The sequence below is a fragment of the Mustela lutreola genome, chromosome 5, assembly GCF_030435805.1.
Source record: "Mustela lutreola isolate mMusLut2 chromosome 5, mMusLut2.pri, whole genome shotgun sequence".
Lineage (NCBI taxonomy): Eukaryota > Metazoa > Chordata > Mammalia > Carnivora > Mustelidae > Mustela > Mustela lutreola.
Window position 1 is genome coordinate 114,302,753 of NC_081294.1, and position 22,667 is coordinate 114,325,419.

At 35.7% G+C, this 22,667-nt stretch overlaps 1 long non-coding RNA gene across 3 annotated transcripts in view; it reads left to right on the plus strand.

Annotated features, from left to right (window-relative positions):
• The window catches only part of LOC131832445 (uncharacterized), a 332,687-nt gene that overhangs the window by 11,639 nt on the left and 298,381 nt on the right, over positions 1 to 22,667 (plus strand). For all 3 annotated transcript variants that reach the window (XR_009354050.1, XR_009354051.1, XR_009354049.1), the window contains exon 3: positions 3,675 to 3,736. This is a non-coding gene — a long non-coding RNA (uncharacterized LOC131832445). The remainder of the gene's footprint in view (positions 1 to 3,674; positions 3,737 to 22,667) is intronic.

Below are 22,667 nucleotides of genomic sequence, written 5' to 3' on the forward strand. Positions count from 1 at the left end.
TCACAATATAATTTGTTGAAATTAGTTGCTGGGAGAATCAGAATTTTCTCTATGTGTCTATGGGTAAACAAAATGTTTTTCAAATGTTTTTTCTGAAACAGGAGAATAATTAATTTTTCTCCACTATAAATAAGCCATTCTTAAGCTATGAAGATACATTGCAAATAAGGCTTAAAATTTAAAAGTATGTTTTTAAATTAAACTTTTAGGACACATATGAGTCATTGCAACATCATCATAATTTCTGACTAAGACTTATTAAAAGAAATCATTTCCATACATTGAGGGAGTTGGCATAGGTATTTTTGTGAAACAAAGTTGAAGGTTTATGGGAAAGTACAAAATGTAGCTGCAAGTTGTACTAGGAATTAAAGCTTCTCTCCATAATTACAAGAAAAAAACATGAAATTTTGGATTAAGCCCACAATTCAGGCCATGGTTAAGATGACAAATTTTGGTTATTTATGAATATTTGGGCTATACCTAACATTATCTCTAATAGGTTCAATCACACGTAAATAATTCACAAGAGTGATGAAAAATAGTTTGGAAGAAGCTTTTGTGTGGCTCATATTGAGTGTTAATGACAAACTGTATAATAATTATAGCCGATAGTAATGCACATAAAGAATTCACAAATGTAATTTTAAAAGTTGACTTAAGAGTGTGTGTTCAGGTTTGTAGTACTTATTTCTAAAAAATGAGTGCTCTGATTCTTTAGGAATATAGTACTTAACAGACTAGATAAATAACAAAATTATCAAGTGCATGTAGTACATAATTATTCTTTAAGAGACTAATGAAGCTATCTAAAAAATGCAATATTGGATCATGGTTACTTAGGTACCAGAAGCAATATATGAAGATGACAGAATATCACATAAAAATAGCAGTTTGAAACCATAATATATCATTTAAAAAAGTAGAATATACTTTAATTTTCTGAATGATATTCTATATGTAGTAATTTATAATGAAAATCAGATTTGGGTTTTAATTATGTTTTAAAAATATTAGATTTTTTTGTTGTCTAGATCATTTCTGGTAATTTTTTAAGCCACAAATAGTTCATAATTTTAAACAATAATTAAGTCAGAGTATGATACTTATAAATTTGTGGTTTATTCATATCATCATTGATTTAATAATTGTTTTAGATGTAGTAGTCATTAAAAAAAGTCAGATCTTATTATTTTCCTACTATACAGCCATGTGTGAAGCATGTAGTTTGAAAATTATTTATGAGATTATCATGAAAAAACAATTACCTCATAATATTAGTAATTTATATTGGTAGGAGCCTTTCTCTTCTTAAGTACCAATTGTACCCCCCACAGCCCAGAAAATTGATTTTAGGGCTAATAATTTATAGCATTCTTGATCGGTGTATGCTGTGTGTCTTTTACATTCATTAGCCCATGTTGTTTGTGAATATGGAATTTGGTTGTTAAAATGGTTTCATATGTTTACTATGTATAGTCTTTAGCTTTGAACTCCTTACTTGCTTAAATAAATGTTTTCAATTTGTATAATACAACAATTTGTAGAGAAATGCTGTGAAGCATAGTTAAAAGAATGAGTCCTTGAAATAGAATCACTTTTTTAAAAATATATCCTGACATGTGGTCTTATTTTTCCATGTTTTGTATTAATTAAAATCCTACTCTGAAAAAAAAATTTTGCCTAAACTTTCGAATTCACAAAATAAAAATAGCAAATATATAAATGTACTAATTTTGGAAATCAGTGACGTAAAAACATGCTTTAGTACTGTCTTGGTTGTTTATTCCAAAGATTTTTCTCCAAAGAAACTCTTTGTAAGATAATGAGAAAATGTTGCTACTTTTAATTATTAAATATTCTGTGCAATACATGTTTTAAAAAATGTATTATAAATAAAACTAATTTTATATTCTTTCTAATCATATTCCTGTCACATGCACATATAAAAAATGCTAGCACATGAAATGTTTGAAAAGAGCATGTACCATTTCACATTTTTATTTGATTTATTAAAAAAACATTTTATTCAGAATAGATTATGACAGAATTAGATAAAAAGAAAGGAAATGATATTTGTGTGTTTATTTTAATAGTCTAATATCATATATGTAATTAATTCTTCATCTTTCAGATGTTAGAGTTACTAATGAAAGAGACCAACATTCAAATATAAAGTCTTTCCTATAAAACTCTTTTTTTTTAATGTAAAAAATTGTCAAATGGTAACAGCTCTACTTTCTACACTAGGCAAACCTACTGTTGAGTTAGTTGGCTCTGATTCCAATGGTCTCATCAGCTTTCTGAATGTAGGTTCCTCAGCAGTGCCTCTTCCAAGATAGCAAAATCAACTTTTAAAGATTAAAAAATATATTTTGGCAATTGAAACTCACCAGTGCCTTTCTGCTTCTCCAGGAAGTTGTACCCTTCAGCACCTGCTGAGGGCTTTGTTGTCCAAACCCTGACAGGTAAAAAAATTCCTGTAGAATAAAGCCAGACCAGCTGGCTTTGAAGAGAAACCCCCCAGTTTGGGCTGCGTTTGTCTCTTCTCCTTTTCTATGAAGACCCAGGCTTTCCCCCCTTGATCGTCAAGCCGTAAGATGCGTGATCCCTGTGCACAAGTGTCTGGCAGGCCGAGGTGCACCTGTTCCTGTCACTCTGGGGTAAATTTAGCTGTAAAGGTATCACTGACAACCAGACCTTTGTCAGTGCTGGCAAAAGAACACAGAATTGCTTCCCTCCCCTCCCCCTGCCAAGCCCCTATGCTGCTAGTTCAAATGGAAAATATCAAATTGGAAGCCTATCCAAAAATCATTCCTAAAAAATGAGATTGCTTTCATATGGTAAAAAAGTAAGTTTCCTCATTTCACGCAGACTTTAAAATTACATTTCCAAGAATAATCTTGGAACAAGACAAGTTTTTGTTCAATTAATTGTGGCTGGAAACTTTTTAATGGAAACATAGCACACACTTACTTCATTTCAGATTATTAAATTGTGTTAAGCGTTAAAGTTAGTTGCCATTCTTTGCTGTAGCTCATTTGTTCTTTTCGATCCAGAGAAATATTAGAAGGTTAAAACTTATCACATAGGAGGGATTAATCATGCAACCAAAATTAGACAGCCTGTAGTTCTGAGAGACTGTCAAAATTGTGTGCTCGTAGCCCTTAAACTATTGAGAATCTAGGACCCCACTACTACATCTAAGATGACAGTTAATGTCTGTGGAAACCCTGGATGTTTAGGAGCTGGTGAAGCTAGAATTCTCTTACTCTTTAAGGTAAGGGCATTTATCATGTGTGTGAATTTTTTTAGATTAATTTCTTTATTGACAGTTTGAGAACAACTCCTTCTGAAGGGAAATAGAGAGGCAGGCAGTGTTCATTGATATGTCTGACATAAATAGAGTTGTTAAGATACATAAAGTAGCCCAAGGAGTAAAGTATTTAACCAAAGCATTCTGAGCTTCTGCTTTGATAATTATGATCTCCTACGTGGTATTAGAAAGAGTTGTGCAAAGTACCTGTTCTACCATATTATTGCTGTTTACAAGGCTTGAGTATGATGAGAAAAAGAAATCTGGGTCAAAATAAAAAATGCTTTGTAAAATAAACAAAGTTCCTATTTACTTACTATGTATAAACAGCCACTCACCAAGCCTCATTTCTCCGCAGGGCACCACTTTCAGATAAAAACATAGACCTGAATGGCATCATCCAGTATCCAAGGAAACCATGTAAGTACCTCTCTCACTGTGTACTTCTCTTATTCAGAGTTTAAAAGCTAGCTGAGTACCAAATAAGTGAGTGTTTTTATTTAATAATTATACGGGAGGTACTTTTTAGGAGCTTGCTAAAAAGAAGCAGGTTCTTGATTGTTACGTGCGTCATAACAAAACCCTTATGTTTTCATCATATTTCATAAAATTATGTGTTTAGTCCCAACCTCTCCATCAATTCTCATTCTTCGGTACAAAACAGCTACTCAAAGTCATAATGAATTGAGAGTTTCAAACTTTTCCAAGACCCATTAGTGTCTGAGAAACAATGTTTCAGAGGCCTTATGCCAAGAGTAGTGACCTAATTGTAATAAAAACTTTTTCAACTTTGAAAATTAAGAAAAAATTGATTGGAAAATAATACTTTGTTGGTAAACATTTATAGCAGTTTATGTGGTTTTAGACTTTCTTAGGGAGTAAGCAAGTGAGCAAAAAGTTGAAGTTATGGATGCAAGGAATCTTGAAAGCAAGTGTAATTTTTAAGATGTGAAAGTCTGTTTGCAGAAAGGGTTGAAAAGTTGGCATATTGTGTTCTTTCTTTTTTCCTCCCAAACTCATTAGCTTGTAGCTGATTTCTATAGCTAATTTTAAGGTTCTAATTAATTTTTGTAACCATGGAATCTGTTGAATCTACTGTAGAAATTATTTGCAAACAATACTATTCTGGACAAAGATCCACTTTACAAATGTTTGGACTATTGTATTAAGAACTCCTTTACTTGGACTTTATTATTTTTTTTCTCATTTTTTTCTCATTTAAGGTCAAATTATTTTCGATACCAAATAATTATTTATTATTGTTTACTTTTTCATGAAAATACTTCAAACTCTATACTCATATAATTGTAGATAGCTTTTTTTCCTTTTTTACTATCTGGATCAACTATATGGTTTATCTAGTCTTTTAAATATAGACATACTACTGTTCATCAAGATTTTCAGGAGTTGCACTTAAATGCATCCGGTTTAGCCCTGTTTAGAAGTTTTTCATATGCTTTTCATTTATTTGTTGCTTTGTTTTCTGTCTTTCCTTTGCAGCATGGTTCCTTGCTAAGCATAAACGGTAAAGATGATCTTACTCAGCTTCTTTGCTGAATTAGACAGACCCTTCCTATTCAGTATCTCACTGTAGGAGCATTTCACTTTCCCATACAAGAATGCAGTATTATTTATGCCTTTCTATGTTTCTGTCTTTTTACATATGTTACAAAATGCATCTTTCTAAATTGAGAGATGAAAAGTTGTGTTAGACTAAGGAATCTGTTAGTACTTTGGAAGAGTGTAAGAGCCTCCTCTCCCGGTGGGAAGACCTAACTAGGAAGTGAGTTTTCTTATGCCAGTTAACAAACTTCACAAGTGTGGAGTTTGAGGCCTGAGGTACAGCTCTCTAAATAGGAATTCCTTGCCACAGAATAAATGTTGGGCCATTGCTGGGTAAGCTTGAAAGCAGCAGGGTTAGAACAGGTCTTTATAAAGAACAAAAGTGTGAATCAAAGGGGAAGAAGACTGGCTAATGCCATAATTCCCTATCTTGAGCAGATAGGATCTTCTGAATTCTGTTCTCCTTGTGGCAGAGGAAAAAGAAAATCTACACTGCAGTGTTTGTGACACAATTTTATTTTATTTTTTAAAGATTTTATTTATTTATTTGACAGAGAGAGAGAGAGAGGGAGAGCAAGCACAGGCAGACAGAGTGGCAGGCAGAGTCAGAGGGAGAAGCAGGCTCCCTGCCGAGCAAGGAGCCCGATATGGGACTCGATCCCAGGACGCTGGGATCATGACCTGAGCTGAAGGCAGCTGCTTAACCAACTGAGCCACCCAGGCGTCCCTGTGACACAATTTTAAATATTTGCATGAGAATATATAAATTTTATAAGTTTAATTCTGTCTCTTATACTAAAGGAAAATGACATGACAGAAATCAATTGATATATGCACATATACATTCCTCAGTGCTGATTTCTCTAACAAAGACCATCATTACTTGATCAAACTTTATGAGACAGTAGACATTGTTCTATATCTGCCCCATCCAGTATGGTAACCAGTAGACACATGTGGCAGGTGAACATTTAAAATATGGCTAGTATGACAGAGAAACTGAATTTTGAATATAATTTAAATTTAATTGATTTAAATTTACATAGATCACATGTGACTAATTGGCAGTTATGCAGGTATTTTGCTTTTATCAGAAGTTATATGTAACAAATCATTGACCACTACATTAAAAACTAATGTTGTACTGCAAAACAGTGGCTAACTAAACATAATAAAAAATAATAAAAAAGAAATTAAAGTACAAAGCAGTTTCTAATTATTTGATATTCTATCATACAGTAACAATTTTTATATTTTCTTTAATGTTTGAATTATTGCAGTGGAATTTCTTTATAACTCTTTCTTAGAGATGAATGCTTTTAATACTGTTGATGGGAAGACCTTATAATTTTGTTTTATAAGCCTGGGGTAGCAACTTTTAAAATGGACATTATAGGGGCGCCTGGGTGGCTCAGTGGGTTAAGCCACTGCCTTCGGCTCAGGTCATGATCCCAGGGTCCTGGGATCGAGTCCCGCATCGGGCTCTCTGCTCGGCGGGGAGCCTGCTTCCTCCTCTCTCTCTCTGCCTGCCTCTCTGCCTACTTGTGGTCTCTCTCTGTCAAACAAATAAATAAAATCTTAAAAAAAAAAAATGGACATTATAAACAAGACTGCATCTAAAAACAATGACACTCCAGTGAAAGTTGTAAAAATGATAATAAATTTTTTTTTAAATATTTTATTTATTCATTTGACAGAGATAGATCACAAGTAGGCAGAGAGGCAGGCAGAGAGAGAGAGAGGGAAGCAGGCTCCCTGCTGAGCAGAGAGCCCGATGTGGAACTCAATCCCAGGACCCTGAGATCATGACCTGAGCCGAAGGCAGCGGCTTAACCCACTGAGCCACCCCGGTGCCCCGATAATAAATATTTTGAAAAGTTCATTTACAATTTCTCTAATGCATCTTGCAATACAAAATGTAACCAACCTACAAAAATGCTCACTAGCCTTGAGTCCCTAAAGCTAATTTTGCTGCCAAAGCACATATCACATTTTAAATCATATTTTAAAGCCATGATCCCATGGCCTTTTTAGGCATTTAGTGAAAATGGGCATTAGGATATATCATGATATCTTAAGAATATTACTAGTACAGTAATATTATAGACAGAATTATTAGCTAAAAATATACTGAGAATTAAAATTTACTTCGACTTTTTTTTTTTAGAGTCAGCAAATCAGCTCATTTCTTGAGTAAGAAATATAGGCTATAGCTTATTTATAAGATACTGAACTAGAGACCATGAGGGATATTTTAAAGTGGAAAGTGTAACATTCATCTTTTTAGGAGATCCATTTATTGGCTTTGTACATATTCTCTTGAGTGGGTAGGGCTCAGATAAGAGGAGGGGGGAGACTTCTTTCGGCAGAACTTCGGACAAGCTACTCACAGTGTTCCTCCTACTGCAAAACAACTAGATTCTGGTTGTAATGTATTTCTGATGAATTATTTGAATGGGGAAAAAATATTTGGACATTTCCCTGACCTCAAAACCAAAAAAAGTTAAATGTGTATGTGGAAGGTGGAGTTGTGACAGTGAGCAAGCAGGAAGTGTAGGAATGGCAAGATTGAATTGGTTGAATTGTATAGCAGGGATGCTGTTGGAAGGGCAGCAGTCATGTGCTTTTAAAAGAACAGGAAGACATAATAACTGCACCTGTAGATCTAGGTTTTTGGTCTCCTTTGATGTCTTTTTGTGTCTTCAGTTAGGTAGTCAACCACTTGTATGCTGCTAGGTCTATTTTCAGAAGGAAGTTCTATCCTTGCTAAAAAGCCAGTGTTCTGTGTGGAGAAAATATAGTCTTCCATTAAGGGGATGCTACAAATCACAGTCCTCAGTGCCCTCATAAAGCATCATCTCTGATATCTCCATGTCTAAGAAATAGTTTTTATCATGGCCTGTGACTTCTGAGTCCTAAATCACAGCCTTAATTTCTTACGTATTTATAGATGTATTTCTAATTTATTTAACTAAATTTTGAAACATACTAAAAACTAGAGAGAATGGTATAACGAACTTTCATACAGCTACAACCTACCTTCAACAACTGTCATCTCATGGACAATTTTGTTTCAACATATCCCTTATTTCCACTTCCTACCCCCACCCCAAATTATTTGGAAGCCAATTCCAGGCATGACTTCATTTCATTCAGCAGATATCTTTATACTATTAGGACTTTTTTTTTTTTTGGACTTGTTTTTTATTTTTATTATTTTTTATTTTTATTTTTTTAAAAGATTTTATTTATTCATTTGACAGACAGAGATCACAAGTAGGCAGAGAAGCAGGCAGAGAGAGAAGAGGAAGGAGGCTCCCTGCTGAGCAGAGAGCCCAATGTGGGGTTCTAGGGTCCCAGGACCCTGGGATCATGACCAGAGCCAAAGGCAGAGGCTTTAACCCACTGAGCTACCCAGGCACCCCTAGGACTTGTTTTTTAACTGAGAAAATGAATCACACCTAAGAAATGAGCCATACGTAACAGTCAATATTGTCTTATTATTATTATTTTTATCAAATATGCACAACCAATATTCAATGTCAGATTGTCTCTGACATTTTTACAATTACTTTTTACGATTTGAAACAGAAAACAAATAAGACCCATACATTGCAATTGGTTATTTCTCTTCTCTTTTATTCTAGAGGTTTCCCCTCCATCTATTTTTCTTTGTTAAGGAAACTGGATTATTTGGGTGGTAGAGCTCTCTATAGTTTGTATTTGCTGATGCCTTCCTGTAGAGTTGTTTAGTAAGCTCCTCTGACCTATATCTTTTCTACTAATTGGTAATTAAGATTAGGAACTTGACCAAATGCATTTGGAGGAGGCTGAGCAAGACTACTGGTTTTCTCTCTTTTTGTGATGTTAGCAAATATTGATCATTGTTTAGATCTATTTATTCCTTAGAGTTAAGGAATACCCAGCCTTGGGAAGTTTCCTCACACATTTGTCCAGATCAGTACTCTGCTAAATTCGCAAGCGGGACCCTGCAGGTCTCAGGACACATTTCTCTCTACAGCAGCCCTTTGCCAGGTGCCCTGTCCTGTGAATGATAGCTACCATCTTACCCTTGCACACTTTCAGACCTGCTTCTTCAACTCAAGGAGTTTGCCTCTCTTGAGTTACCCTCCCTGTGATTCTGCTAAGAAACCCTCAAGACTGTAAGCAGGACAAGCAAAAGATTGACGTCCTTGGCTTCTCATTTCTTAGGGATTTCTTTGTTGCCTGATGTCCATGTCTTAAAAACAAGACTTTCTAAATATTTTTTGTCATTGTTATTGTTATTGTTTTAGGAAGGAGGGTACACATAGCCCCTCTTAGTCCATTTTGGCTAGAATAGAAAGTCTCCTTAGTTGTTTCAAAAAAAAAAAAAAAAAGTTCAGCTGTAGCTTATTAATCCAAAACTCAATATTTAAAGCAAACTAAAAAAGATTTAGGAGTGTGTGTGTTTGTGTGTGTGTGTGTGTGTGTCCCTGTCCTTTAGAATACTGTAGACTTAAAACCATGAGTGTAACTTTCAGGACCTCTTTTTTATAATTTTTTAAATTATTGATTGACTGATACATAGTTATATAGTTAGAATTAGTTTCAAGAGTACAATATAATGATTTAGCAGTTTTATTCATCATTCAGTGCTTATCATGACAAGTGTACTCTTAATAACCTTTATTTATTTCACCCAACCCTCTACCTACCTCCCCTCTGGAAGCTACCAGTTTGTTCTCTCTATTTGGCTCTTTTTTTTTTTTCCCCTTTGTTTTGTTTCTTGAATTCCACATATAAGTGAAATTTTATGATAATTGTCATTGTCTGACCTGTTTTACTTGGCATTATGCCCTCTAGATCCACCCATGTTGTTGAAAATGGCAAGATCTCATTTGTTTTCATGGCTGAATAATATTTATTGGATGTATATATCTCATCTTCTTTATCCATTCATTTATCAATGGACATAATTTGGGTTGCTTTCCTAATTGGGCTATTAAAATGATGCTGCAATAAATATAAGGGTGTATATTATCTTTTTAAATTAGTGTTTTTTATTTTCTGTGGGTAGATATCCAGTAGTGGAATTACTGCATGGTATGGTAGTTCTGTTTTTAATTTTTTGAGATAACTCCATATTGTTTTCCACAGTGGCTGCACAACTTGCATTCCTACCAGCAGTTCACAAGGGTTCCTTTTTCTCTAAATCTTCAATACTTGATGTTACTTGTGTTTTTGATTTTAGCTATTCTGACAAGTATGAGGTGATACCTCATTGTGGTTATGATTTGCATTTCTCTGATGATAAGTGATGCTGAGCACCTTTTCATGTGTTTGTTGGCCATTTATATATCTTCTTTGAAAAAATATCTATGTCGGTCTTTGCCCATTTTTATATTGGATTATTTGGGGATTTTTTGATGTTAAATTGTAGGAGTTCTTTGTAGATTTTGAATATTAACCTCTTATCACCCCTTATCAGATACATCATTTGTAAATATTTTCTCCAATGGCTAGGTCACCTTGTCCTTTTGTTGATGGTTTCCTTTGTGTGCAAAGCAACTTTCAGGACCTCTTGATGACATTTTCCCTCCCAGCTAATTATGTTTTTCCTACAAGATGAGCCTTATTTTGTGTTTTATTTAGAGGTAATTTTGTGATTCATTCATCATTCCTTTAATGAACATTTTTTAGTACCTACTGTATTGTATAAAGTATTGGAGTTATAGTAATAAATCAAATGCTGTTTATCCCCTTAAGAATCTTAGTTTATTTCCTCACTGAAACTGGTACATGAATGCTCATAACATCTCTATTAGTAATAACCCTAACCGGAAATGTCCTTCAATGGTTAAACAGAATATGATATATCCATGGTACGGAATTCTACTCATCAATAAAGAGGAATGAACTCTTGATAGGGGAACAAGTTGGATGAGCCTCAAGGAGATTTTGCTGTGTGAAAAAAGTTTATCTTAAAAGATTACCTTATTGCTTGTTCCATTTATACAACATTCATAAAATAATGTAAGTATAGCTTTGGAGGACCGATTAATGGTTGCCAGGCGTGAGAGGGCAAGGGAGAGAGTAAGTGTGGACAGAAAAGGGTAGCACTAGGGTGTCTTGTAAAGGTACAGTTAGGTGTCTTGGTTGTGATAGTGGTTACTCAAAGCTACATGTGTGATAAAGTTGCATACAGCTATACACACACACACAAACACAAATAAGTACATTACAACAGCTGAAATATGAATAAACTCTATGCATTATACCAATATCACTTACCTGGTTTTAATATTGTAATTATGCAAGATCTTAACAGTGGGGGTGGAGATAGGGGCTGGGGAAAGGGTACACTGATAGTACATTTCCTTGCACTTTCTTGAGAATTTTTAAGTATTTCAAAATAAATTTTTTTTTCTGAAAAGTCTTGCAATTTCATGAAGGATACAAAGAACTAAACAACCAATTACAATGCACTGTAATAATACTCAGTTAAGGGGAAGTAATAGAGTATATATGTGGAGGAATACCTTGTTCCCATTCCTAAGTCAAGAGACAATGGCTCTACTACTTCCTTGTCTCCTAAAGGGTCCCAGTAAGGTCCCTGTTTGAGGGGCATGTGTTAGCAGTAATGGAATTGTGGATTGCTTGTGATTGATCCCCCCTGACCTCCAGCACCCATGGTGATGTGCCCTGCTCATTAAGGCCTTAGTAAAGTACCAACCGTACAAGGGAGACATTTTATAAAAATGAGCATGGATAAAGTAAAAAGGAGTGTCATTTCTCACAACGCATTCAACTGTAAGTTCAAAGACTCATTACAGACTTAAATACCAATGATTTTGCATTATGCATAGCTTTGGTTCTTCTCAAGCCCAATCCTGCCATCAGCACCATCAGCCAAAGCTTTACTCTGACCACTGAGAAATAGTTTTGGTATGTAAAATGAACACATAGCTGCTGTGGCCATTATGCATGCATTGTCACTTGTTACTATAACTTAAATTCAGTGACAGATTGTCACATATTTTGAGTTTTCTGAAGTTATAAAAGTTTTTTACCCCTTGGAGCTAAGTAGAAAATACATTATTTCTGATATGTTGGTGGGACATATTTTGGTTTTGTTGGTCTTTAGTAAGAAGCACTAAGAAAGTAACTCAATATTAATTAATGTCCTTGTCACATTGTGACAACTCAGTTGTCTTAGGATTTTTACCAGGCTGTGTATAAGTTTCACAAAACTACGAATAGGTGGGTTTACCACATGTAAGATGGAAATATTTTCATTTTGTTTGTTGTTGTTGTTGCAGAAATTCACACCCCTTCTCCGTGTCAGGAAGGCCTATTTGGGGCTGCCCTTGGACTAAGGAGGGGGTCTAAGTCTGCAACTGTGGGCTATGGAATAGTCCCTGGGCAGAATATGTTCATGGAGTATTTAATCTATCTGAGTCTTCCTGAATTAGAATCTCAGGGTGTATGTATAGACAGCTCTGGTTTGCCTCATTTACCTTTATCAACATAGCAGTCAGTTTGAAATTACCTACATCTATTTGGTGAAATTCACAGTTCTTTTGAACTTATCCTTCTTTTTAAAAAACTGATGCAATGGTAGAGTCTTGGTCCATTTTTTTTTTAAATTTTGCTGATATAAAAATTATTTATGTATTTTTATTTTTAAAAAATATTTTATTTATTTGACAGAGACAGAGAGAGAAAGGGAGGGAGCACAAGCAGGAAGGGGGAGTGGCAGGAAGAGGTAGAGGGAGAAGCAGAATCCCTGATGATCAAGGAGCCCACTGTGGGCTTAGTCCCATGACCCTGGGATCCTGACCTGAGCCAAAGGCAGATGCTTAACTGACTGAGCCACCCAGGCATCCTGAAATAATATATTTTAGATTGAATAGGTCTTTTTTTTTCCGGTCATTTATCATTGATCAGATCCTGAGACTTCATTATTTTTGTTGTTATAGCCAAATGTGTACTACTTTTCATTTTAACATTTTATTAATATTTACTTTCTGAAATAAAAACTTTTTATTTGTAAAAAAAAATTTTTTTTTTTATTTGTGTGTTAAATCCTTAAACACTTTTAAGAAAACGTACAAGTCTGTATCAATAGCACAGTTGATTTATAATATTTCTTGCCTCCTGGCAATTTGTGACTGTATGGTCCTAATTTTATTGTATGACCGTGATCTTTTTTGTATCCTGTCCTATCTCTGTAGATCTGAGAAAGTTCTTACTTATTTCTTATTTTTATTCATTTACTTAAAATGCATTTATTACTAGGACTCTTAAGGTTACATAATAGTCCACATATTCTATGCTTTTCCTACAACCTTAAGATCATACTGTGTTAGTCTAAATCTATAATGCTATTAAATAATATTATAAGCATTTCTTGGAGAGGAATGGGGATTAACAGGAAGCAGTGGATTTTTCATGAATTTGGCAAGCTATTTGGGAAGTTTTTTTTTTTTAAGTAGCTTAAATATACTTGAAGCATTAATTTTGGAATAAGAGTTATGTAGGAACCAATATTATTCCTCCACTTTATAAGGAGAGAGACACTGCCATCATCTCCCTTCCTTGCCTTGTATCTGCATGAACAAGTTGAACTGAACGGATGGGTACTCCCAAGTCCATGGGTTCCTGGACCAAATCCAACAACAATAGGAAGCATTTGCAGAGTCTTTGACTTTTTCTTCCTCAGTGAGCACATCTGGTGACTCAGCTACCAGTGTTGGACTCCATATTACTGCTAATTCTCAACTTGAATCTGTGCAGTCCACAAGATCTGGGAGGTCATGACCCTGAGCTTGGTCCCAGGGGCCCATACTCACAGAAATTATGCTCTTTTGTCTCTTTATGGGACTAGGTTTCTGCCAGGTCTTTTTGGATCTTTGAGTGTTGTCTTTATATCCCTACTCCATGCTGTGGTGTCTCGCAGGATATGATCAGCTCTGATAATGACCACCTCTGCCTGATTTCTAGGTATTCAGATAGTTGCTTTTTTCTCTGATATGATACCATATTACTTTTAGCTGCATATATGACTTCAGCGCTCACTGTGCCCTTTGAATGTTGTGCCTGTCTATCTCACTGACTCTTGGTTGACAGCCATGGATGAGGTCACCTCTGTTTTATGATCTCAAATGTGAGTACTGGCCTGCTATTGGTATACATGCATTGTGCTTCACATCTGTAACAGGGAGAGGGGTCACTGACATGGTGAGTCTCCCCACGCTCTAGAAGGGGTTCATTCACATTCTTTCCTCTTTCTTTCTTTCTTTCTTTCTTTCTTTCTTTCTTTCTTTCCTCCTTCCTCTCCTTCCGTCCTTCCTTTTCTATCTTTCTTTCTTTTTTTAAAGATTTATTTATTTATTTGAGGGAGAGACAAAGTGAGAGACAAAGCAGGAGTAGAGGAAGGGAGGGGCAGAAGGACCCCCTTCTGGAGGACAGGGAAAAGCAGACTCCCCACTGAGCAGGGAGTTCAATGCAGGGCAGGCCCATCCCAGGACTCAGATCATGACCTGAGCCTAAGGCAAACCTTAACCAACTAAGCCACCCAGGCACCCCTCATTCACTTTCTTATATGCTATTTAGCTCTTAGTTTTAAAAAGGTTTTTTTTTTGGTAACTTACAATAAGACCTTTAAAGTAAGGGGCAGAACCAAGGCAAGTAATAAAGAGGGTGTGGGATAAAACTGAACCAAAAAACCTAGGCCCTCCCTAAGAAGCCTGCAATGGAGTAAATTAAACTTTAGGCCCAAGTGTTCTGCCAATCAGAGAAAAACGAAGGCATGGAAACTGATGCCACTTTCTGTTAGATCAGTGGCAGAAAGGTTCAGTTCATCTAGAGAGATGCTCTTGTTTTCCTAGCTGTGTATTTTGGGGAGGAATTGAGTAGTTCATTATATCACATTTTTCTATCAGATAATCATATTAAAACACCACTGCATGTTGCTGAACATTATCCTTTCTTTCTAGCATAAAGTACTTTAAAAAGTTATTTTTTAAAATGACTTTAGGCTAGTCTGCCCAATTATTTTCTAGTATCCTGAGTAAAAAGTAAAAAGACATATATGAAAATAGTAACATATATTTCCACTCAGGATATTCAAAAAATATTATCTCAATAGGTAATCAATATAAAAATTTTTTCTGTGTTGATTGCATTCTTTTTTCTTTTTAAACCAAGTCCTCGAAGTCCAGTTTGTATTTTACACTTGTAACACAGCTCACCTTGGATTAGTCACATTTCGAGTGCTCAAGAGCCACATGTGGGTGGGTGGGGTAGCAGTAAGAGGGGCAAATTTCGTTTGTTGTAATATCCTTGTGATACTTTCAGCATTGAGATTTCTTAGCAACAGTTATCACCAGGGACCTTGAAAGGAAAATTCGTCCATGTTTTTTGTATTGGGTGGCCATGAATCTGGAAGTTAGCATTTTATGTCCCTGAAACTAATCTGATGAGAAGAACAAATAACTTCAGTCATTATCAAGAAAGTGAGCAACTTACTCTGAAAACTTTTGGATGCTTATTTTCAATTCTTAAATCACTAGTAAATACACTTATTTATATTATCTTGGAAATTTTCTTGATCTCTTTTTATGCCACCTGCTTCTTTACAACTTCTATGATTTCACCAGCTTTTTCTCCTAGGGTTCCAATGAGAATGAGTTTGTAATTTTTCAGAGATACTCATGACTTTCTATTTGACATACAGTTGCTGGTTAATTTCTTTGTTATCCCCTTGATGAAAACTGAGATTTGTTGACTCTCCCCTCCACCAATTAGTGCCTCGTGTGGACTACAATGTAGCCAATAATGCTTATTGAATGAAAAAAAAATACATATATATATATGCCTTTTCCTCTGATCTGGAAAGCAGGTGCATGCTTTTGACTCTTTTGGTATATTTGTAGCATAGTGTAGGGTATGCAGTTAGTGCTTAATAAATTCTTGCTGACTGGATTCGTGACTTATAATTTGGCTTTCCTTGGGTCAAATCTGTATCTATGAAACTGTTAAATATATCCTTGGAAAGAACATCATTGATTTCATCTGGAGGAAGAAATACAAATACATACATCCACTACTGTTGTATAATACACAATTTTTGCCAGAAGAAAAGTATGACTGTTTAGGTCTCACACGTTATGATGAAAGAACCTAGTTTGTGGATTTTGGAATCATTCATTCTCTCATTCAGCAAACAATTACTAAACACCTATTATGATTATGACATTGTGTTGGACATGGGATAAAAATGGTAAGTTTTGATACTCAAGCTGCTCACATTTTAGCTGGAAAGTCAGAGAGACCTCTTGAAAACATTTGTAAGTTTAGAGAAAGCTAGCTATTAATTGGAAAAAGATTCAGCCATCCTACTTGTCACTCTGTTTTTCCTTCGTTGGTGTTGGTTAGTCAGTATTTTTAGAATAAATGTGTAGATAGTGGTTTGTTTTTAAAGAAGTTACATTATTTGGCATTTATTACATTTTATTTATTTCCTTGATTGATTAATTACAGTTAAATTACCTTAGCATGCTAGAAGAGATTTTATAGATTTTGACATATGATTAAATAGCATAAAGCATAACTAATATGGTTTTAGTGGCATGCTATGTATTAAAGCATAAAATTTAAACACACACTTCATCAGGAATTTTTTCAGTTATAGTGAATTCAAAAGATTCAGATATTGGAACTCTACCTCCTCGTTAGGGAGGGGCAGGAATTTTATAATTGAGATTATTATAGAAGAGTGTCCTGACATAACTGATTGACTTTAGTGATGTGCCTTGAAAGTTCAAATTCAAGGTGTGCACTTATTTCAGTCAGCTTATTCTGAATGTTTAAATAAGAAATACTATTTCTGGGTATTCTGAATAACTCGTTGTACATTTATTCCTAATAGTGAGCATTTGGACTAATGATGGATTACTAATGAGCATGTAAATGTACCACCTGATTACATTAATATATGATCTTCCATGACGAGGTCTGAAATGAACATTCTAATATGTATTTCTTTTCCCCAAATGGCACTGTGGCGTATACTGAGCAGGACTGAGACAAGGGTGTTTTTCTTAAGAGCCACTGATTTAGTCAATTATCAAAAATCACATTATAATAAATGCTGTTCTTAGAATTTTGATTAACCTTTAAATAAATGTTACTTTGAAAAAAACTGCCAAATGTGTTAATGATAAATTGTGAAGTGGTAGTAATTGCAAGTGGCTTTATGGATAATATAGTTAATTGATACCACCCTCTCAAACATATATAGCACATCAGCTGTTATGAGGCTGGGTGATAGTAATGGTGTCTACAGCATTTTTGATGCATTGAGGATGACATGAGTAAAATGGAAACTTAGAGTGCTCACCAGGGTCATTCTCTCATGCACATCTGATGCCCATGGTCAAGTAAATTTTTAATGACACATAGTCACTACACACCTTTCAGCCTTCTGGAGAGGTAAGTGTACATTGATCTGTCCTAATTAGCCTTGCAGAGTACTTCAGACATCCCTGCATGAACACTATTATTTAATAAAATGGGAGCTATTTTTTTCACAAGCTCAGCACTTGTTCCTTGGATGGCTATATTGTTGTTGTTATTTTTTTAAACTCAAGTCTCATATTCATTCTTGTCTTTGTCTGACAATGTAGTATTAATGTAGCTGCATAAAAAAGTAAGCAAAATCAAGAAATGGGTCTGATTATGAAAGTTCATTGCTATTATAAGAAACCCATAGAGCGTACATCCATTCCTTCCCTAATGTATAGGGTGCTGACTGCATAAAATTGCTTGGAAAGACATTAAGGATATACAGGCAATTCTGTTGAGGTGTTCAATGGGATGCTTTTATGTTTGGAAATAAAGGTGGTTCTGGAATATCTGATTTGCAAAATAAAAGGTAGCCAAAGCAATTTTTAAAAAAGATTTTACTTATTTATTTGATAGAGTGCAAGAGAGAGCACAGGAGAGGGAGAAGCAGACTCCCTGCCGAGCTGAGAGCCAGATGTGGGGCTGGAACCCAGGACCCTGGGCTCATGACTTGAGCCGAAGGCAGACACTTAACTGACTGAGCCCCCAGGCATCCTGCCAAAGCAATTTTTAATTGCTCTAGATTGGAACACTTAGGGACATCTACCTTTTTTTTTTTTTTTTTTTTAAGGGTTTCGTTTTTATCTGAGTTTGGAGCCTGTAACATCTTGAGTTTGTTCGTAGATGGAGTAAATCAAGTATTATTTATTTAGCTAATAGGATTTGGACGTAGGGGAATTTTTACTATGGATTCTTTTTCTATTTGCAAAGTTACTCAGTTACAAATGGGATACAGACCAGATGGTGTTAAATCCCGTTCCAGGGATGACGTCTACAGCCAGAACTTCTTAGAAGCATGAATATCACTTGATCACATGGTTCACTGGTTACTGGACTTATTTGCTCTTAAGAAAATGAATAAGAAAAAAAAATGAATAAGAGTAGGTTCCTGTTGTTCTGTAGGGCTGGCCGTTGATGACAATGGTCTAGAGTTGCCTTTGTGTTCATGGAAATCATACATTTCTTTCTGCTGTTTCAGGGCCATCGAGTTGGCTCTTAGGCTCCACAAATTCCTCCTTTACCTGCTTGCTCATAGCTGAAGCTGCATTAGGAGAGATTAAAATCTTTGGATTTTGCAAATATCTCTAGAAATGGTAATACTTTGTTTAAATCAGATCCATAGAAATCAGTATGAATGAGCTTACCAGCTCTTTCTGGATAACAAAGTTTGAAAGTGGGAAGGGTAAAGAAATATGAGGACACTGGATAATGAGGGAGTAAAAGGATCTGCTTTGTGGGCATGAAGGGGGCAAGAGGGGTGAGAAGAAAGGCTCTGAGGAGCGACGCTTAGAACAGCAGAGCATAAGATGTACTTTCTTTACAATATAGGGAAACCTCTAAAAATGGCAGGCGTTCTAAATATAATTTTAAAACAGAATATGTTTTCAATTTTATTTAGGTATGAAATTAGTAATTTCATTTTTAGATATTCTCCTTGAATTACTTTGTTCATTTGTTCAGGAAGCATTTATTGAACAGCTCCTATGGTCTAAATAATGTGTTGGAAAAAGACAGGATTCCCATCCATAATGTTTTATTAGTCTCTCTGCTTTTGGCCATAGGTAATAGAAAACCCAATTCCAAATGGCTTTAGTGCAGGGGAAATTTGTTAGTTCACACTACTGAAAGTCCAGGGGCAGAGTGGAATTCAAGAACATTGTAATCCAGTAGTTTTGACTCAGTTTCCCTTCCATTCTTTTTCCTTACTCTCTCTGTGGGTCAGCTTCATCAGTGGCTAGTAGCAAGATGGCTATCAAGTCAAAGGGGCTATTTCAGAGCCTTTTTGGAGGGCTAAAAGAATGTTCTCAGGATCTTCAAAGAAACTCTTATTGAATTTTATTAGCACAAGAGACCAAGATTATACAGGTATTTAGAGGACTGGTGGATGAAGATATGTACGGGTTCAGTGAAAGCATTGGCGGGGGGGTATACCCTCTAGACTGATAGAGATGGAGGATTCAGGGTGGAATTCCTTGAAGAGATGATTACCCAAACTAAATCCAAGAGGATGAGAAGGAATGAGGAGGTGGGGAGGGCATGTATGGAATGAGAAAAGTGGGTTCAAAGATGTAAGCAAGAAGTTACACTGCACAAAATCAGCTACATTTACTCATTCTTCAGGTCTCGGCTTCACCTTATCTTCCCACAGGTTTAATGGAGCCTTGCATGGCCTCACACTTCACTGTATTTATGCCATCTTAACATTCACCCACTCCATTGTTATTTATTCAGCTGCCTGCTCTTCCTCCCTAGACCTTGTGAGGACAGGGTCCATTGTCTGTCTAATTGCCCTTTATTCCTGGCTTCCAGCACATCATCAGCAGTTAACAAATACTCATTAAATGTATGAATGAATGTGGGATTTATTATTATTTTCTTAAATGATAGCATTTAGACCTGTTCCTTCCTACATTGATCAAAATGATAATAATTTTCATGGTCCTGATTAGACTTCATATAAATAGTCATAAAAGGTAGACAATAAAATGAAGTCTTGAGGATTTTGAGTTTTTGTCTCTCATGATCTAACCATCTTGAATAGAATTTTCTTGAGCATAATTACGTGTTTTCATATACTATAAAATCCCAAAGCAGGATGAGACCTTAAAAGTCATTAATACTCTTATTTGTTGGATGGATAAGTTTGTTTATTGGAAGACTGAGTCTTTGCTCATTACATCCATCAAAAGATTAACCTCATATGTATAATACTCCAGCATAGGTGAGTTTTGATTTTTCTTCAACTTTTGAAATTTCTTTTCTTTTTTATAAAAGATTATTTATTTATTTATTTGAGAGAGAGAGAGCTGCGGAGAGGCAGAGGGAGAGAGAGAAGCCGGCTCCCCACTGATCAGGGAGCCTGATGCAGGCTTGATCCCAGGACCCTGCGATCATGACCAGAGCCGAAGGCAGTACCTTAACTGACTGAGCTACCCAGGCACCCTGATTTTTGAACTTTATAGTTAAATGATTAACACATGATTTTATTGACATTAGTCAGAAATTATCTTTCTCTTTGCTCTGCTATGTGTAATATATTAATCATAGGCCCTGGGAGTTGGGAAAAGATTTTGCTAGAATCTACTACAATGCATTTTTTACTGAAGTTTTAAATTAAGCCTCATACTGAAATGAATTAACGAAAAGATGTTTCTGGATAGAGTTGTTATGGTACCTGTTGCTTATTATTATCAGTATTATAATTTGCAAATATAAAACATACTGAATACTGAATATGAAATGTTTAACTTGAAGAAAATTAATAGAAGAATAGAAGAAAATATAACGATGTCTCTTGATGAAATCCAGTCCAAAATTCTGTTTATGATATTCAGGATATTTCTGGGACAGCATGGTAGGCAAGTCTACATGTTTTCCCAGAGTACATCATAAGACCATCTTACACCATCTTTCTGAACACCGTTAGGTTTATATACCCTTATGAGCTTAAAATCTCTTAATTTAATGTATTCCTTTGGATGTTATCTAGAGAGAATGGTTTTTTTTGTTCTTTTTTAAAAATTAATATATAATTTATTATTAGCCCCAGGGGTACAGGTCTGTGAATCGCCAGGTTTACACACTTCACAGCACTCACCATAGCACGTATCATCCCCAATGTCCATAACCCCACCACCCTCTCCTCCCCGGCAACCCTCAGTAGGCAGAATGGTTTTATTAAGGTCTTATTATTGAGCTTATTTAGCTTTCTTCAAGTCAAAAAAACTGTTCAAAACATGGATATCATCATTTCATAATTATGAATTATGAATTTTTATACATTTTTAAGCCTTACCTATTATACATTCAGGACACTTTCTAAGGAAAAACTTTCAGTAGTTTGTTGAGCATCACACAGCTTTACATCCTAAGATTTCTGTTTCCTGGAAGAAATTATGAGGCAAGGTAAACATGAGAGTAATAATAAAAATTGCAAAAATGCTACCACTTCATTTAAAGTTTAGTATCTAGTATCATCATTAAAGATTGCACTTTCCTTTAGATAAAGAAATGTTATTTCTGTAATAAGTTTTTGTTGTCATTAAGAATCAACTTTTTAGGGGTGCCTGGGTGGCTCAGTGGGTTAAAGCCTCTGCCTTCAGCTCAGGTCATGATCCCAGGGTCCTGAGATTGAGCCCCGCGTTGGGTTTTCTGCTCAGCAGGAAGCCTGCTTGCTCCTCTCTCTGTCTGCTTCTCTCCCTACTTGTGACCTCTGTCTGTAAAATAAATAAATAAAATCTTTAAAAAAAAAATCAACTTTTTAAAGGTAAGTCGTGATTAAGCAGTTATATGTAAGAAATAGATCTAATTTTTGTTTCCTGTGTAATCATCTTGCATGAAACGTAGAAAGCATATTTCTCTAATTTAAGGGAACAAAGGGGATATGTAACTCGAGCCATTACGAGGTATGGTTGTTTGAGACATCTATGCTTTATGAGCTTGGGAAGGAGAAGAAAATAACCTGATTGAGAAGCATTTCGGAGGTTCTGCTATTTAGAGTGGAATTGTAGGACTGGAAGAAGTCTTTAGAAAGTGTCTGGTCCATGACTTTCCTTCTCAGGGAAGGAGGCTTGGGCTTGGCAAGGTGAAGGGACGTGCTCTGAGCTCTGCGTAACTAATGAGTCTGCTGAAGGGATGAGGCTCATGCTGGCATCTCTTGCTCCTCACACTTATGGATGTGTGTCCCACCATGTGCCGCTCTCTTGTATCCTTGAGAAACTCAACCAGACTCGAGAAGCAACATCCTTTTTGCATGAATTCATTAAAAGAAGTATTACACTGGCTTTTCAGAGTTACAGAGTGGAGATGTATTGACTTCAGAAAACGAAGGAGTTAAGCCCCCCAAATTTGAAATTAAAGCTACTCCTCATTTAAACAAACAAACAAACAAACAGTGCCTCCTTGGAAAACTTTTCCTAAGTTCACCAGACGCTCAGGCTCCTCCGGGAAAGAAAGCAGGTCGAGGCTGTTCGGTGGGCTGTGCATTGTGCTGTTCTTCTCCCAGAGCTCGGGAGATTGGCATTGCTAGGCAGTCGTGTCACAGCCCCAAGTCATTTAATGCCTCCTCTTGTGAGGCCAGGATTCCACGCCCAAGTGCATTTAGTAGGTCAGTACAGTAATTTTAAATGTCTTTCTTTCAATCTTTTGCCATCTTCAATTATACCTTTCCACCCTACTA